This window comes from Triticum dicoccoides, chromosome 3A, assembly GCF_002162155.2.
Source record: "Triticum dicoccoides isolate Atlit2015 ecotype Zavitan chromosome 3A, WEW_v2.0, whole genome shotgun sequence".
In the NCBI taxonomy this organism is placed as follows: domain Eukaryota; kingdom Viridiplantae; phylum Streptophyta; class Magnoliopsida; order Poales; family Poaceae; genus Triticum; species Triticum dicoccoides.
Window position 1 is genome coordinate 616,059,314 of NC_041384.1, and position 12,479 is coordinate 616,071,792.

A 12,479-nucleotide genomic window follows, 5' to 3' on the forward strand; every position below is an offset into this window, starting at 1 on the left:
GACGACGGTGCCGAGCTTGCTTTGGAAGAACTCCCCCAGAGCTCGAGCTTGGGGAGAACTCCAAGAAAACCCTCGCACAGGGTGACGAAGGCCGACAACAGCATCACCGCGTTGGGCGTGAGGTGATGCGGCTGGAGGTGGTAGAACTCGAGGAAGGCTCGAAGGAATCCGCTCACCGGGAGGCCGAAGCCGCGCAGGCAGTGCAAGCGGAAAATCACCTGCTCGCCCTCCTCCGGTGCCGGCGAAATCTCCCTTGCCGGCGCTTGACGAACCCGCACAAGGTTCTCGTCGGGCAGACGCTGCGGCCGGCGGAGGAACTCGACGTGGTCCTCGTGGACGTTGGAGCCATCCCACGTGCTCGACAGCACCATGGGAGCGATGCGGCGGGAGCAAGACGAAGCGACGGCGAAACGGCGCGGCAAAGGATTGCTGTGGCGGGGAGCAAGACGAAGCGACGGCGTAACGGCGTGGCAAAGAGTTGCTGCGGCGAAGAGAAGAAGAAGGAGGGCGAGAAGGAACAGAGTGAGGGAGAGCGCGCGAGCTTCTGGCACTCCCCCTCCTCCTCCTCCTACTTATAGACCGCGCGGCGGAGCCGAGGAGGCGCGGCGTGGGGGAACATGGGGATCAACTGCGCCCACTCCCCCACATCCCGCGATTATTGTGCCTTGATGGCAGAATAAAATCACCGCGAGAAGGCGAGCGGTCCATGTGGGCCGCAGAAGATCCGCGCTCGGACCGAGGCCTGCGAGTGGCGGGCCCGGGCCCGCGGCGGCGTCCCGTCGCGCGCGTGCGTTGGCAGGATTTCCTCGCCACGTGGCCCGCGTTCCCGCCTACGAGAAACGGAGCTTTTCCGAAGATGGCACGCACGAGCAAAGCCGGCCCCTCGGGATAGGAAGCGGACCTAACTTCTCGTCCCTTTGTCAGCCTCGAAGCTCGAGCAGCTTCGGGGACTACTGTCGGAGTAAATAACCATGGGTAGCCTAGCCGGCTCCCCCTGGCCCTTCTGAAAAAATTACGAGCCGATTCGGCCCTCAAGAAACCAAGACACAGGGCCGCCCTCCCCTTGCCGGCTGTCTCCAGGCCGGCTATCGGAAGGCGGCCCGATTTCAGCCCTCATGAAGAAAAGCCGCGGGATGGCCAGCTCCGAGAAGCCGGCCGCGAGAAGGCCGACTCCAAGAAGCCGGCTCCCATAAAGCGGTCAAGATCGTACCCTCGAAGTCTGCATCCACATAACGGCGATGTGACGGGGCGTGGCTACAGTGAAGCATGCCACCCCCGAATCCCGGAGCACGCCTGGCACAGTGCGCCATATGGGTGGCCATGACCCGTCCGGCGCAGCACTGTTGCCATGATTGACCCTGATGTCATCCACGACGGGCTACCAGTACGGCCCACGGGCGGTGGGCCCCTACGGGCAGAGAGACACCTGAAGGCGGCCAGACCTCCCCCAGTCGGCCCAGGATAGAGCCGGCTCCCCACAGCCGGCTTGCCACCTCCCTCGAAGAAGACGCCCCATTAAGGAGACTAGTCGTCAACCCGTGCGTTTGCACGGGCTAGAAATATATACAATTGTAAAGTAATTTGTCACTTGTAACCTGAAATATTCGAAAGGAACATGATAATGGGAGCACATAAGAAAATAAGGTTGAGTGAAAAATATAATAATAATGTGCGAGTACTGGTTATACACAAAGCAGTTTAGTTGTATTAGATCTTCAGCCCATGTACTCCACCCTCATAATATTATATATCATATAGTTTTAGGATTATATTGATATAACATTTTGTATGTTATTTAATTACAAACATACTTTTAATTAATCTTCAAGGTAAATCCATAACAATTATATGGTTGTTTAACCTCGTAATTAAGAAGCACATTCTTGGACAAAAAGAATAGTAGATGAGAAATCACTATCAACCTTGGCTGCTGCAATAGTTGAATGCATGGTGTAAGTACTACCTTTGGTGGGAAAAATACTTTAGCCAGTCAAAAGACCTTCTTTTACTTTATATGTTAATGTTCTGTACATTAACAGGCCATCGTTTATATATTATTTTGCAATGCACCAAACTGCTATATTTTAAACGAAATTGTTTCAGAAATATGATCGGTTAGCAATATATGAATCTTATTTAGCATCGATGTATAGTAAAATTATAAAATAGGGATATCTCACATTGGCATTCTCTATAGATAAATATCTAGTAGATTGCTTTGATATTATTTTTTCTGTAATGGACATGAAAATTTCGTCAATTAGCATACACAAAACGATAACATGCACACACAACAAATTAATATCTCGAGTAGCTTATAGGTACTCAAGTTAGAATAGACTTGATATGGAGTCTACAAAGGCATAGCCACTGCACTACCATTTTTTGCAAAATAATCTCTTTAATACGGATAACTAAATGTCTATATGGAACACCAACTCTTTCTTGTATCAGATATAGCACCAATGATACCTCAAGGTTCTTATTATTTTGTGAAATAATGGGATATTCAAGGTAGGGAAAGAAATTCAGTCTTACCTGATAGAAGGGAAGATGTGTTTTCCCTTTTTTCATCTCTATTGGGGATACGGATTTCTAGTGTGTATGAGTCTTACTGTACGTTCAAACTTACATACACAAAAACATCTATATTCAATACGGACAGAAAACAAAAGCGATCTTGAACTATGCACTGCTGATCTGAATATTATGTGCAGTTTCTTCAGTTTTATTGATCTTTACATGTGAAATGCATAACTTAAAACCAACTGGAAAAAATCAGATGAAGAACTTGCGCAAAGATGGCTAGACTACCGCCGTTGGGGTGTTTGAGTATTTAGCTTGGACTACTTTCTTCTTGTCCGCATTGAGACCACGAAGCAATGCATCTCTGGAGGAAGGTGTGTCCAACAGTGACAGGGTAATGCTTTGACAATCAAAGACGCTAGATATATTGTGCTACAAACCTATGAAGATACTGCACCTGATCACTCCACCAGAGTTATTAAGAAAAAGAAAGGTAATATCATACATGGAGCCCTTCAATTATATGATGATGGATCAAGCTAGAAATGCAGGAACACATACGGAAGAGCTCATCAGCAAATGATTTTAATATTCAATCCTCCTTAAAGAATTTATTTGTAAGTGTATCAACTAAGTATATAAAAATACTCACAGATTCGTGCACCTCCAACTTTAAGTGTTTTCCACTGGCATTTCTCTCTCCCGTCTTTCTTAGCTGCAGTACTTGCAAGGAGACAACCACATTAGCTCCCTACTTAGCCGATTCACAATGGTACTCCACTAATTGTTCAAGAGGTGAGCATGCGTAGGCAGTGACCATAAGAGACTTCAGCGTGGAATTAGAACAATCATTTGGAGTTTCTTCCTAACACAGCTTGGCGATGATTGAATTATAACTAATCTGCGTGTTTGCATGGCTCGATCCTTTTGTTCAATGAATAAAAGGAAGAAAGGATGCAGTACAGGAAAAATTAGTGGAGAATCACGTTCAAGGAATTGCATCGATGGATCAATGCCACTTTTTGGTAGTGCCCTTGGCTGGCCTTTGACCATGAATTTGATGCTACTGTACAAAAGATTGGAAACGTCCGATGCACCCTGCGACAGTCATGTTGCAAATCATTCATAATCAGAAACTTCGGTAGGAATCCCACACTCCGGTATAGTTTACGCACATGCGAGCTCCCATGTAGAAACTTATGAAATGCCAGATTTGTCAATAATTGACATATGTTACTTGTGCACATGTGCCTGAATAAAATCGCACTGAAGTTAGGCAGAATAAATATTGAAGAATCTAATATAGCTCATTACCTTGCTGGTACAATAATAGATTGAGCGATATATTAAAATACGTATACCTTAATTAAAACTGTATAAAATACAACTGAACCATAGAACTACAATTGATGTTTAGAAAATAAATCGATCAGACTTCCACATTAACACAATTCATCTACATCAAATTAGGATCCACAAAAAATGCACACGTTTCAGTTAATGTGGGAGATGTTTGGAGTGGAAGGTCCCAATTGTTGGCATGTAACTTAGATGATACATGAACCGAGTATAGATAGTACCATCTTAAGATGCTGCTGCAGATTAGGCTCGATAGAATGCAAGCAAAAGCCTGAGTTAACATGGAAGATGAACAATACAGAAAGCCATGTCATGATATTTAAAGAATAAATTAAGTATGGGCAGCACACAGGAAGACGAAATCTGCAGAAACCTGGCTTAAGCTGTCGGCAATGCTGTAGCATCGACCCAGAGTCAAGAGATTACACACCTCCTTCGTCGATCCTCCAACCCTCCTGCCAAGGGGAGCAACAACGTCTCCTAGCCAATCCTCTCTGCAATCTCGTCCTCCTCCATCCTCTGCCTCAGATCTTCTCTGTAGACCCTCCTCAAACGGGGAGAAGCAGGAATGCACGAACTATTCTCCAATCTTTCATGGAGTCCAGCCACGCTAAAAGCAACCAGCCAGAGGCCCCCTGTCCCCTCCACAATGCGTTGGTCCTTCAGGATAATCATGCCGCTGTCCTCCCTCTACCTCCTCTATACGTTAAATCGAGTGTTGAGCCGCATCAAAGTTTATCAGCAATTGCTTGATCTGATTACAAATACCTCCGAAGTAGCAGGAACGCACAGACTGTCCTCCAATCCTTCATCCAGTGCAGCCACGCTAAAAGCAGCCAGCCTGCGGCCCCCTCTTCTTTCCACAGTGCGTTGGTCCTTCAGTTTAGTTATGCCCCTGGCCTCCCTCTACCTCCTCCAGATGTTAAATCGGGTGTTGAGCTGCATCAAAATTTAACAGTAATTGCTTAATCAGATTACAACACCTCCGAAGTAGTAGTTATTGTGCTCAGGCTTGTAGCCGCTGATATGAAGTAGTAGTTATTGTGCTCAGGCTTGTAGCCGCTGATAATCCCCGTAGCTATCACTACCTGAGAAAGCATGGGGATAACCTCCTGTTGGGTGCTGCAGCCCTGGTAGTCCCAGCGCAGCAAGTCGTGAGGGAGCATGGCAAGACCGAGAGGAGGTGGACTTCGTGGATGAGATTGAGAATACAACGGAGGATGAAAGGGAAGGAGAAGGCTAGGGAGAAAACTATAGCGTGAGGATTCTTTGGGGATGGATCGCTAGCCCAGATTTGTTTTTCTATGGGTAACCTAGATTGGTTTTTAAAGCTAACGATAGATCGGTTTTTCTTACAGCCAGCCTAGATTTGTTTTTCTACGGGTAACTTAGATTGGTTTTTTACAGCTACTTTAAGTTTTCTTTTTCCTAGATTGCAAGGATTATATGGGTGGATCTACACCGTTATAACTCGGTCCCATCAGATGAACGGCCGGTAATTTCTAATTAACATGGTAATTTCTTGGGAGTCTGTAATTAGTATAGGTATAGACAAGACGCGGTGAGGCTACAGCGATCGCCCGCCGGGCGGCGGCACTGTAGCCATGCCTACCTCGGCGAAGCCCTCGTCACCAAGATTAAGCAACAGTAACTAGCCGCCGACAAGGCCCTGACAGTGGGGCCTGCCTGTTGACCAAGGAGCCGGCAGCCGGCGGGACCCACTAGCCGGCGGGCCCCAGCAGCCGGCGCAGAAGCCGGAGAGCGTAGACACAGACGGCTGGGCCCCGCGCCCAGCCGGATTACCGTTGTACCCCCGGGGGGTAGGCCTATATAAACCCCCCGGGGCATCCATGCAAAGAGAGATCAATCCCTGCTAGTCTCAGACACCACATAAGAAGGAGAAGAGAGCGAGCCGTGCCCTTCTTCCTCCTCTCGCCAAACAGCTCAAGGAGCACCGTGTAGCTACTTGTTCATCTAGTGACCATGCGGAGACCCCGCAGAGCAGCAGTAGGGGTGTTATCTCCACGGAGAGCCCCGAAGCTGGGTAAGATTCGCCGGCTGCATGTCTTCGCCTCATCCCGTTTCGAGGCACCGGTGACGTTTTACTGGCTCCCACAATGATAAGCCACCCGTTGGCATATGTCGCACCTACCACCCGACACCCACCAAGTGCCAACTTCACATAGATCCCAATGGTAAAGCGGTGGATCAAAAGGTATATCGCTCCATGATTGGATCCTTGCTTTACCTTTATGCATCTAGACCGGATATCATGTTGAGTGTGGGAATTTGTGCACGGTTTGAAGCCGCACCTAAGGAAAGTCACTATGTGGCGGTCAAACGAATCTTTCGATATTTGGCTCATACCCCAAACTTTGGCTTATGGTACCCAAGAGGATCAAACTTCAAGCTTGTAGGGTACTCGGATTCCGATTGGGCGGGAGACAAAGTGGATAGGAAGTGCACTTCAGGAGGGTGCCAATTCCTTGGTTGCTCTTTGGTAAGTTGGTCTTCCAAAAAGAAAAGTTGTGTGTCTCTCTCGTCCACCGAGGCGGAGTATGTAGCAGCCGGTAGTTGTTGTGCACAACTCCTATGGATGAGGCAAACTTTAAAGGATTACGGTGTCACTTGTGATAAAGTGCCTCTTTGGTGTGACAATGAAAGTGCCATCAAGATCTCTCTCAACCCGGTGCAACACTTCAAGACGAAGCATATTGAGATTCGGTATCACTTCATCCGGGATCACATTAGGCGAGGAGAGATCGAGCTCAACTATGTCAACACTCATGACAACCTTGCAGATATTTTCATGAACCCTTGGATGAAGCAAGATTTCGTGAGTTAAGGCATGAGCTAAATATCATTGATTCGAGCAATGTGGCTTGAACCCTTGCACACCCCACCACGCTCAATTTGTTGTCTAGTTTAGGTGTAGGCATGGACATAGGGGAGTGTTGTTCTCTAAATGAACTCTTCCTCCCCCTGTTATGCATAAATTGATCAAGTCTTTCACTTTAGCCATTGTTGATGGTACTTGTGTTTCAAAGACGAGTTTTGGTCATGGGCCCAAGGTTAAAATCTTCGCGGCGCCATACCTCTTGACTCAAACATAGGTGGCCTCGGCCACCGCCCTCTCTTGAAGAGGTGTGTCTTGGCCGTTTGCTGGTGTGCTCTCTCTTCTTGCCTTTTTGTTTTCTTTTTTTGAGCTAGGCCTTGTTGTTTGGTTGCCGTGGCGTGTTGGGCGGTACTACCGCTGCTGGCGCGCGGTACTACCGCTTATAAGCGATACTACCGCCCCCCAGTGCGGTACTACCACTAAGGGACGGGACCAGGGGGTTATATCGGGGCAGGGGGAGGTTTCCTCTCCCCCATACCCATTCACTTTGCCCCCTCGTTCCTCTTCCTCTCTCTCTAGCCTCGCCACGCTGCGGGAGGGCTCCGACGGATCTTCGTCTCCAGAGCATCCCTCTCCGTTTCCTTCGGTGGAGTCGATCCCCACCTCGTTCTCTTGCCATGGATGCCGGTATTGCCCCCGTTCCTTCTCTCCCTTTGTCTTGTTTTCAGATCTTGCTTCTTAGGGGGAATGGTGGTTGCATCTCTAGATTTTTGGTTAAATCTAGGCTTGAGTAGGTTGGAGAAGGCAACTAGACTATCTGGATTAGAGTTTGGTAGGATTATTTTTGAATTTGGCAGACCGGTAGTGCCGGATCTGACCACTGTAGTAGGAAACCGTTGTTTCTCCTCCTCGAGCAGTACTACCGCTCTCGTTGGAGCGGTACTACCGCTTGACCTCGAGCGGTACTACCGCTCTCTTTGGAGCGGTACTACCGCTTGGGAGGTACTACCGCAGGCATGTCACGGTACTACCACTGCCTGCCAAATTCCATCATATTCCTGCCTTACATTGATCCTTTTTGTTGTGTTTGTTGACTTATGCTCGTTCTTTCTGGTTGTTTTGCGTGTTCTTGTGTTTGGCTCCAGGTGATGAACATCCTGAGCATCAAGCTCGCCGTATCAACCCCGGGCGTGCAACATCAAAACGCTACCGCACCTCTGAGCCAGCCGGTGGTTCCTCTAGCAACCAACCGCCACCAGCAGGTGCATCCGCAAGTGTTCCTCCTCAGCAGTCGAAGAGATCCGCCAACAAGCCAAAAGGGAAGACTGTGACTGAGATGACTGCCAAGGAGTTTTGGAAAAGGCGTCGCCGCAATCCCTATGAGGTGTACCAAGAACCCACTTTGGTCAACCGCCCATTCTGGAACCGATTTCAGTTTGCCATATATTTTGATGTGATCAAGGCCAAGAAGAATCTCTTTGTTGATGTTCGCTCCATTGACGCTGATGCTATGGAGAAGGACCCTGAGTACTTTGGCTAAGCCCTTCAGATGTGCACTCAGATGAACATTCTCAGGATCATGCAGTTCAACAAGGATTTCGATGCAAATTTGGTGGCTTAATTATTTGCTACCGTTCATCTTGGAACGGATGCCGACAGGACTCTGACTTGGATGACCAATGGCAAGTTGCTTTCCGTCAAGTGGAAGGCCTTCATGGAGTTACTTGATGTGGAGGATCGTGGGCTTGAGACTTCAGTCGGTTTCCGCCCTCACCGCAATGCTACGTCCACTAACAAGCAAGCCCTTTGGCCCTACTGCACTGTGAAAGTTCACCCAGTGACTAAGAAGAAAACCTATGAGCTGTCTCCGTATCTGGACATTCTTCATCGTATCTTCTGTGAGACTCTCTTCCCTCGCATCGGGAATCTGGATATGGTCCACTCTTATCTCGTGGACATGCTTCTTTTCTGTCAGCATGAGAAGGAAGCAAACACTGGAGAGAGCCTGGATATTTCTCATGTCATGTGGTCTGAACTTCTCTCTGCCGTGTCTGAGTGCAAGTGCCCGATATATGGTTCATTCATCATGAGGCTCATTGAGAGGGCCTGGGCACAGATCTATCCCAGAGTGTTGCTGGAAACTGGAGACTTGGTTTCCCATGAGATCAAGCGTCTGAGGAAGAAGGACAATTGGGTCACCCCAGCGCCTCAAACCGGGGGTCCGTCTGCTGCTGCTGCTGCCATGGAGACCGAGGGTGGGGCTGCCACTGATGATCACGAGGAGGACTTTGGGCCCTCTAGTGCAGAACCTTCATGGGCGCAGCAGCTTAAACGCAAGATGAAGAAGCTTTTCTGCATGGAGTCTCATGGTCAGTACATGACTCATGTGGCGGAGAAGCATGCCAGGGTGCGCCACAAGGAGCTCATGCGTCATATGGGAGCGATAGTTGCCAGTGGTTCTGAGGGTCAGATCACTGAAGAGGAGGAATGGATTCATCAGCATTGCCCTTGGACCGACTCCGACGCTGAGCAGTTTTCGACCAACGACGAAGATGCAAACGATCACGCTGAGATGTGATGTTCGAGATCCTCAGCTTGCCATCACCTAGAGTCATAGCGTCACTCTTTGCCCTTTTTGGTGTCTCGCTGCCAAAAGGGGAGAGAGTGTAGGGATTTGTGTTCTTGCCGTGCTTTGAGTGTGTCGTCTTGTGTTTTCTTGTGTGTTCTCTCGGTGTCTTTGTTTGGTTTGGTTTGGTGCCTGTGAGACCTAAGTTCTAGACATATGCTCCCTATCGCTACCTTATTACTTATGTCTATTCAGTACTGTAGTATATTATGAGTTGCATGCTTGTCCTGTTTTATACTCTTCTCTCATATATCTTGTGCTTAGAGTTGTTTGACTATAAAATATAGGGGGAGTGTTGATCCGGATGTGTGTGTCTTGCTTTCCTTTTGCTCCTCTAACTAGGTGCACACATTCAGGGGGAGCCCGTCTATATTTTGTAGTTCTTAGTTTTCCTACTGTTATATCTTTTCCTTGTGCAAATCCCTAGTTGTCATCAATCCACCAAAAAGGGGGAGATTGTTGAGGCATATCTCTCTCGAGGTAGTTTTGGTGATTGATGACAACATGTTTGCGGACTAATCATGTGCTTTGAGTAGTTCACAGATTCATCCTTGGCACGAGACGTTTTCTTCCCTTCGGAGTGTCATTCAAGACGGTGTAGCTCTTTCGTTTCTCTTTTGGTGGACTAATTGCGTACAGGGCACCGTACTATCAAGAGGGGGTCCGCTGGGGTATTGCATGGGTGGAATCAACACGTACACGTCAGCTTCTCACCCTCCGAGCTCTTCCACTTCTTTGGAGAGATCTCTTCTCTTTTCTGTGTCATGTCCGGGTTCCAGCGGTAGTACCGCGCAACCCGGCGGTAGTACCGTTGAGGAGTCACAAGCAGCAGTACCGCCCCAAAGCGGTAGTACTGCCCGTGACTCCACAGCAGTACTACCGCTGGCCTGCCTGGCACCACCGCCTCGTCCTCAGCCTCGATGGAGAGATCTTCTCTCTCTCTTCTGTGTCCCAACGGTAGTACTGCACTACCAGCGATAGTACCGCCGAAGGGTCACAAGCGGCAGTACCGCTCCGCAGCGGTAGTACCGCCCTGACCCCACTGTTGTACTACCGCTGGGCTGTCTGGCTCCTACCACCTCGACTCGAGGGCTCTTTTTCTCGTGTCTGGTTTTGCGGCACTAGTTGCGGTAGTAGAGGCGATAGTACCGTTTTGGAGCGGCAGTACCGCCCTAACCACCGCGGTAGTACCGCGCTGGGTCCAGATCCCTGCTGCTCTTCTCTGCGCGGTAGTACCGCTCGCTGGAGCGGCAGTACCGCTGGCTCAGCAGTAGTACCGCCCCCTTTAGCGGTACTACCGCCCTGTGCGGGGCTGGTTGGTGGGGCAACGGTTGGATTGTTTCCCCCACTATAAAAGGGGGTCCCCTTCTTCTCCTTTGACTTACCTCTTCCCCCTCAAGCTCCATTAATGCTCCAAGCTCCATTTTCACCCGATCTATCTCTCTAGCCAATCAAACTTGTTGATTTTCTCGGTAGTGGTTGAGAAGGCCCCGGTCTACACTTCCACCAAGGGATTTTCGATTCCCCCACTCATCCCTAGCGGATCTTGTTACTCTTGGGTATTTGAGCACCCTAGACGGTTGAGGTCACCACGGAGCCATAGTCCATTGTGGTGAAGCTTCATGGTTTTGTTGGGAGCCTCCGATTAAGTTGTGGAGATTGCCCCAACCTTGTTTGTAAAGGTTCGGTTGCCGCCTTCAAGGGCACCAATAGTGGAATCACGGCATCTCGCATTGTGTGAGGGCGTGAGGAGAATACGGTGGCCCTAGTGGCTTCTTGGGGAGCATTGTGCCTCCACACCGCACTAACGGAGACGTACTTTCCCTCAAAAGGAAGGAACTTCGGTAACACATCCTCGTCTTCACCGGATCCACTCTTGGTTATCTCTTACCTTTATTTGTGCAAGCTCTTTAGTGTTACTTCTCTTGCTTGCTTGTACGCTTGTTGTTATTGCATCATATAGGTTGCTCACCTAGTTGCACATCTAGACAACCTACTTTGATGCAAAGTTTAATTTGATAAAGAAAAGTTAAAAATTGGTAGTTGCCTATTCACCCCCCTCTAGTCAACCATATCGATCCTTTCACGAATTTCTAGTAACTCGGTGATAGTGACTAGAGAATTTTGTCAATCACTATCTTATCTGGAAGATTAACTCCCACTTGATTCAAGTGATTGTAATACTCAGAAATTCTGAGCACATGCTCACTAGTTGAGCTATTCTCCTCCATCTTGTAGGCAAAGTACTTTGCCAGAGGTCTCATACCTATTAACACGGGCATGAGTTTGAAATACCAATTTCAACTCTTGGAACATTTCATATGCTCCATGTCGTTCAAAACATTTTTGAAGTCCTGGTTCTAAGCCGTAAAGTATGGTGCACTAAACTATCAAGTAGTCATCATACCGAGCTTGTCAAATGTTCATAATGTCTGCCTCTGCTCCTACAACAGGTCTGTCACCTAGCGGTGCATCAAGGACATAATTCTTCTGTGTAGCAATGAGGATAATCCTCAGATCACGGACCAATTCCGCATCATTGCTACTATCATCTTTCAACTTATTTTTCTCTAGGAACATATCAAAAATAAATGGGGAGCTACATCGCGAGCTATTGATCTACAACATAGTTATGCAAATACTATCATGACTAAGTTCATGATAAATTAAAGTTCAATTAATCATATTACTTAAGAACTCCCACTTAGATAGACATCCCTCTAGTCACGTGATCCATATCAACTAAACCATGTCCGATCATCACATGAGATGGAGTAGTTTTCAATGGTGAACATCACTATGTTGATCATATCTACTATATGATTCACGTTCGACCTTTTGGTCTTAGTGTTCGGAGGCCATATATGCATATGCTAGGCTCGTCAAGTTTAATCTGAGTATTCTGCATGTGCAAAACTGGCTTGCACCCGTTGTATGTGAACGTAGAGCTTATCACACCCGATCATCATGTAGTGTCCCAGCACGACGAGCTATAGCAACGGTGCATACTCAGGGAGAACACTTATACCTTGAAATTTAGTGACAGGTCATCTTATAATGCTACCGCCGTACTAAGCAAAATAAGATGCATAACGGATAAACATCACATGCAATCAAAATATGTGACATGAT

The 12,479-nt window shown here is 48.0% G+C and overlaps 1 long non-coding RNA gene across 2 annotated transcripts; it reads right to left on the minus strand.

Moving 5' to 3' along the window:
* Positions 1–2,773: 2,773 nt before the first annotated feature.
* LOC119272316 lies at positions 2,774–5,144 on the minus strand. 2 transcript variants are annotated; one of them, XR_005134734.1, is made up of 4 exons: positions 4,974–5,144; positions 4,654–4,824; positions 4,316–4,584; positions 2,774–3,777 (listed from the first exon to the last, which is right to left on the minus strand). It is a non-coding gene; the product is annotated as an uncharacterized LOC119272316 (long non-coding RNA). The 2 variants fall into 2 exon arrangements; XR_005134733.1 differs by having other exon boundaries at positions 2,774–4,584.
* Positions 5,145–12,479: the final 7,335 nt, after the last annotated feature.